Source organism: Dioscorea cayenensis, chromosome 16 (genome assembly GCF_009730915.1).
Source record: "Dioscorea cayenensis subsp. rotundata cultivar TDr96_F1 chromosome 16, TDr96_F1_v2_PseudoChromosome.rev07_lg8_w22 25.fasta, whole genome shotgun sequence".
In the NCBI taxonomy this organism is placed as follows: domain Eukaryota; kingdom Viridiplantae; phylum Streptophyta; class Magnoliopsida; order Dioscoreales; family Dioscoreaceae; genus Dioscorea; species Dioscorea cayenensis.
Genome location: NC_052486.1, coordinates 7,088,774 through 7,094,800, shown reverse-complemented (window position 1 = coordinate 7,094,800; position 6,027 = coordinate 7,088,774). Strand labels below are relative to the sequence as shown.

At 38.2% G+C, this 6,027-nt stretch overlaps 1 non-coding gene across 1 annotated transcript; it reads left to right on the top strand.

Annotated features, from left to right (window-relative positions):
- The first annotated feature begins 5,920 nt into the window (after positions 1-5,920).
- Positions 5,921-6,027, top strand: LOC120279845. Its single transcript, XR_005542146.1, has one exon. It is a non-coding gene; the product is annotated as a small nucleolar RNA R71 (small nucleolar RNA).

Sequence of the window (6,027 nt, the reverse complement as noted above, 5' to 3'; positions counted from 1 at the left end):
ATTTTCATGACTCATTAAACATCAATTAGGAGACATAATAGTTGGTTTTACACTTGAAGCAATAGTCCTATGGGGAGCAATGTCTGGGTATCCCACTTTTTATCGATCGCGTTTCCTCTCATTTTTATAGCGTCTCTCTTCTTTCTTCTTTCCTTATTTCCATTTTTATTGATTTTGTTCACACCAATATCGATTTATCTTCATTCTAGTTAAATATTAATCTTTGTGTTTTTGATCACTATTCCCTGTGGATATGACTACCCACTCGCCAGGGTATTATTACTACGACAAACCCGTGCACTTGTGGTTCACACGCAAAAGGGCGTTGTCAATATATAAACATATTAAATTACATGCAAAATGTAACACAATTGATATATAAACAATGCATGTTCAAGCACTTATCAAACTTCATCACACTTAAGCGTTTGCTTGTACTCAACCAAATAAAAATAAAAAGCAGACATGATGAGTGCTTGACCTCAGGCTAAGGATGATGGAGTTTCACTAGTACAAGGAAACAAACAAATGCTAGGTAACATGGACATGTTCTGTAAAGAATAGTCTACTCTACTGAGAAAAATACTCTCTCAAGTGTATGTCTCTTGTTTCACTATCTTATAGTCCAGATTGTGTTGCAAATAATTTCAGCGCTTTATTCAATTTATCTCTATACTTTACTAAATCTTTATATATATATATATATACATTTATTTTAATTCATTTTAATTTTTTTTCATGAATCCCGAGGTAACCTTTTCCTATAAGACTCAAGCATCTTTCACACTGTGGGATGGGTAGCTCTTTCTATCATCTTTCTCCAATCAGAAGTTTTCACACTTTCCAATAGATGACCTTCTTTCCTGATAGGACATACAGTGTATTTGACTTTTCTGGAGTGATTGTGCACTATAAATGGGATAGCTCTTTTTACTGTAAATGGAAATAGCAAGAATCTGAAAATAAAACTGACAACACCCCTACTATCATACAACACTCTCTGGACATAAGGTGAAACGTGTTCAAAAGGACACAAGAAAGTGTAAAAGCATGCAAAGTAGACTACCTCTTCCAAAACATGAAAAAAAAATGCTAAATTGACATATATCATGCCCTAAACTAGAGAAACTCTAACAAATGAGTGCAATGCTTTATAGGTCTACACTAGCATGTATTAAGCACGCGCGCGCATACACACAAGATATATATATATATATCACAAAATGATACAAAAAATAATACGCTCCCTTCCCACACTTAAAGATGTACATTGTCCTCAATGTAAGTTTGCAAACACAAGTGTAACTGGAAATAATAATAATAGAAAAATAATGAGGGTGTGGTTACTAGTACTTATACTGTTTCTTAATTGGGCCGACGAGGGTAATGAACCTACCCTTATCCAGGCTCCTAATTGTGTGGGCCAAAACAACATCCGATTACCTCAATTCCTATCGGAGACATAAATGGAAGAAATTAAAACAAAATCAGAAAAATAAAATAAAATGCAAGTAAGGAAATAAAAAATCCACTAAAAATGTATGAGTACAAAAGAAGCTAGGTAAATGTCTCTTGCTAAATACAAATTGCAATTAAAGTACTGAAAATAAAAATACAATGTGATACAAAATCATGGTGGAGGAAACTAGCAAGGGAACTCAGTGCTAGTGTATGAATGGAATGGAACTAGAGCCGGTGAAGATTGAGGAGATTCTAGCACCACTAGAGTTGGTGCAGGTGGTGAAGTGGGCAACAGAGTGTATGGAGGGTCCTAATGTTGTAGATGAACCATAATCTAAAGAAGAAAACCCTCTATCTTTGCCTGACCCTCCTCAAGATGAGCCAGATGCTTCTCATCTAATGATGATGATGATGCTAGAGCAGATGTAAATGTTGGGGTAGCCACTAGCACTGGAGCAGATATAGGAAAAGTGGGGCAGTAGCCAATGGAAGGGATTCCTCATCATCCAAAGACTCTAAGTCTGATCCGCGCACCACTCAGTACTGCACACCATGAGGTGTGTCTCGCCACTCAACCATGCGCATAGCTCAGAGTGTAGTGATGTCGTGCGGTCACATGCTAGTGCATTGGTCTATCAAGCCCAATCCTCGTGCCAAATGTGTGATATATGGAGAGAAAAAAATAGTTCAATCGTGGGTATTGGGCCTGATGGTGCCGCTGACATGCAAGTGTGTGACTGATGTGAATTAGTTCTCATGCCACTATGCTCCACAAAAAATATAGCTCTCAGAGATTGATGACCCTTGCGTTATCCCCTCTCCCACAGCAACCTGGATAGTAAGGCGTGGAGGTATCTGAATGCAGGACGTCTTAGGGCAGATATCCTTTGAGGTGCTGCATACGTAAGTATGCAACCTCAAAAAGTCTGGGTCCAAACTTGGTTAGTGCACAGGTAGACTGGCAAATTGATATAGAGCTGAGAGTATGCATCTGTGCGAGTGTACTCCACGTCGATAGGTCCCATCCTAATGGAGAACTTCTTGTAGAACATATGGAACTCCTCACCACACATCTAAAAACTGATAGTATCATGTTAGTTGAGACTAATAATGGTCTTATCCAACTCAAAGGAGCTTATGAACTCCATCATCAACTTCCAATAGGTAGTCTTATCTATACCAAAGAACTGATCCCATTCCCACATTGAGGTGAGATCACGAACCTCATCGGTGAGGCCAATCTGCTTGAGGGTTGGCAGTCAATGAGGCATCCCTCCATGAATCTCTGATCCTTGAGCCGCTTATAGAGCGCTTAGTGCTCATGATCAAAAAATCGAGGGACCTTTGGTCTAGAAGACTCACCAGTTTGCTTCTTCTTCTTTAGCTCGATCTGCGGGTGGTGAGCTGTCGTCTTCTGACCCATATCCTGCAATTCACAGAAAATATGATTAAAACAAGCAAGTGAATACAAAAAGGATCATGCAGAATTTAATCAAGTTTTTTGTGATATAGAACCAATGGATAACAGATGGCTTACAGATCATGTAGATAAAAAATCCTAAATTTCTTTTGAAAACATTAGATTCCTATTTGTCTAATAATTCAGGCCATTTCTGATGATGTACAGTACTTATTATTCCTTTTATGTATTTAATTGTTACTTGGAACCCACTACCTATTATGTAATCTATAAATTTTAACCATCTATTTTTTGATAATTTACTTTCTGATTTTTTATTATAAAATGCTACTACTGCTTAATGCAATTTAAATAAGTTTTTAAATTCTTACAAATCATGGTGAAAATCCAAGAAAACGAGTGCTAAACCCACGGAAAACAACAACAAGGCCCTCGGAGACGTCGTGCGAGTGATTTGGAGTGATCTCCAGTGAAGTGGAAGAGAAGGAAACAAGGATTGGGTGAGAAAACTCATGAGACTGTCAGCTGTCTCCCTATACCTTGACTATAATGGGCTTCACAATGGGCTTACAACGCCCGTTGTTAGTTTTTTAGCTCAAGAAGCATAATGGCTGTTACTAAGCCATTGTCAGCACAATAAAAGCTCAAAATTTTCTAAGTATTGACCACAACCGTTCTAAGGTACGTCGTATTAACAACGACCTCACCGCGCGCATGGTGATGGCCTTGTCAAAACCCCCAAAAAATTTGAAAAATGACAACGTGCTGTAGGACTAGCGTTGCGAACTCACAACGACCACGATAACAACCGTTATAAGCTTGTGACCAATTCACTCAAAACACTTAATGAGATTTTTGTTCTTCCTGGACATCACAATAGATGCACAATGGCCTATGATGTGGCCATGTGATCTTGACAACAAAAAAAATACAAAATCACTCTTTACAAATTAGCATGAAATCAAACACCAAAATTGAAAACTGACTCCTTTAGCACATTTTTAACCTAAAAACCAATAAATCAACTAATATCCTAAAAAATTTGATCAAACATCACACTTATTTAAAAGAAAAATGAAAACTAAAGCTAGAAAACTACAAACTACGGAAATCTCTTGGGTTGCCTTCTAAGAAGTGCTTATTTTACTGCACAAGCTTGATGTACCTATCCTTACCTCATGAAGGTTTAAAAAGGTGAAACTCCTTCCTCTTTCTAGATGCAAACCCAAAATCAGGTTTGCTTAATAAAAGGAAAGAAAAAATTTCTACATTACCCACGTCCTGAGAAGGGAATTATCTACCTAAATTGGATGAGTACTTTTCAGCTTTACCTTATACCATTTGTTCTTGATTGCATCATTTCTCGACTTACTCTTATTCTTGGGCTACGTAGAGTATATAATTAGGGACTGCATCAATTCATCAACAAGTTCTTCCCTTAAGTAACAAGTCAGTTTCACGTTCAAAGTAAAATTGTAACATTCATCATCATGATCCATGGAGTGCTTCATAGTATTTAGGAGGATGTACACCACCTCATCCTCCCTGACCTTCAAGGTCATTCTTCCATCTCTTTAGCTTGGATTGGGAGAATTGAGCCTCGGAAGTGTTTAGAAAGGGCCTTCCAAGGATAAGCAGACTCTCTACATCCTTATTAATACTATAATAACAAAGGCCACTGGGAAAACAAATTTCTCAACTATCACCAAAATATCTTCAACAATCCCCAATGGTTTCACACTGATCTATCGAGCAATTGCAAAGTCATCCTAGTCGGCCTTAATTCTCCTAATCCAAGCTTTAAGTAGATGGTGTATGGCATCACAATAATGCTAGCCCCAGAATCTTCTAGTGCATGTTCTTCCACGCCATCACCCAATTGACATAGGATCATAAAGCTTCTAGGATCTCTTAGCTTCTTTGGTAGCATTCTGTCAAGAATAGCAAAGCAATTTCCATTAAGAGCTACCATGTCTACCTTTTCCAGCTTTCTCTTATTCGTGAAAAAAGTCCTTTAAAAATTTTGCATACTTAAGTATCTAGGACAATGCTTCAATAATTGGGATGTTGATATGGAGTTGCTTGAAATGTTCATAAACTTCTTGAACTGTGCATCCTCCTTGTTAGTCTTCAACCTGGAAGGATATGGAACTCGGGGTCTATACTACTAAACTTTGGATCCAGTTTAACCGGTATGGAGATTCTCCTTCCTTTCTCTGATCACTCTTCTCAGTGGGTTCCTCTAAAGCACTAGGACCTTCTTGTACGACTATCTTCTTCATCTCGACACTTGCATCCTGATTTGCCCTTGCCTCAGTATTGCTTGGGATACTTCCTTTAGGTATCTATGTAATGGCCCTTGCCAATTGCCTAGCTTGGTTCCCCAAGTTCTTAATTGATGCTTGGGCGTTCTAAATGTATAACTGAACTCATCCATCTTAGCATCATTGCTCGTCATATACTTGGTCAGCACATCATTGGTGGGGAATTTTTTCTCTATCTACTACTACTGTGGGTCGTATTAACAATTCTTCTACTGAGGAGGCCTTTGTTGTTGACCCTGACTGCAGGAGAGATTTGGATGATTCCTCCATTCCGAGTTGTATGTACTACTATATGGGTAATTTTGGTTTCTCTAACCTTCACTGACTTAATCAACTTGATCCATTAAAGCAACTACTTAATTCACAATCAAACACTGAACTACCCCGTGTCCTCCTCCGCATGTTTCACAGAAAAGAATAACTTTAGAGATTAAACCAGTACCCAGACTGTTACTCACGAGTAGATCCAACTCCTTGTGAGTGCATGCACTTTTGCTGCTAAGGAGGTATCTGCGTCTACTTCATACAATCCTGATACTCTTTGTCATCTTCCTTTTGAACTCCAGTGCGATTCATTGTTGGTCATAACTTCGAATAACTATTCTACCCATTTGGATACTTATTACTCAACAATCCTCCAGCTGTGACATCGATGATCTACCTTGTTTGGTAGTTTAGTCCATTGTAAAAAATATGAATTATGATCCATGAACTAAACCCATGATAAGGGCATCTCCTGAGGAGATCCTTGAACCTCTCATGTGCTTCAAACAGTGTTTCGGACTCTCCTTTCTTGAATGTTGAGATTTCCTATCTAATCTT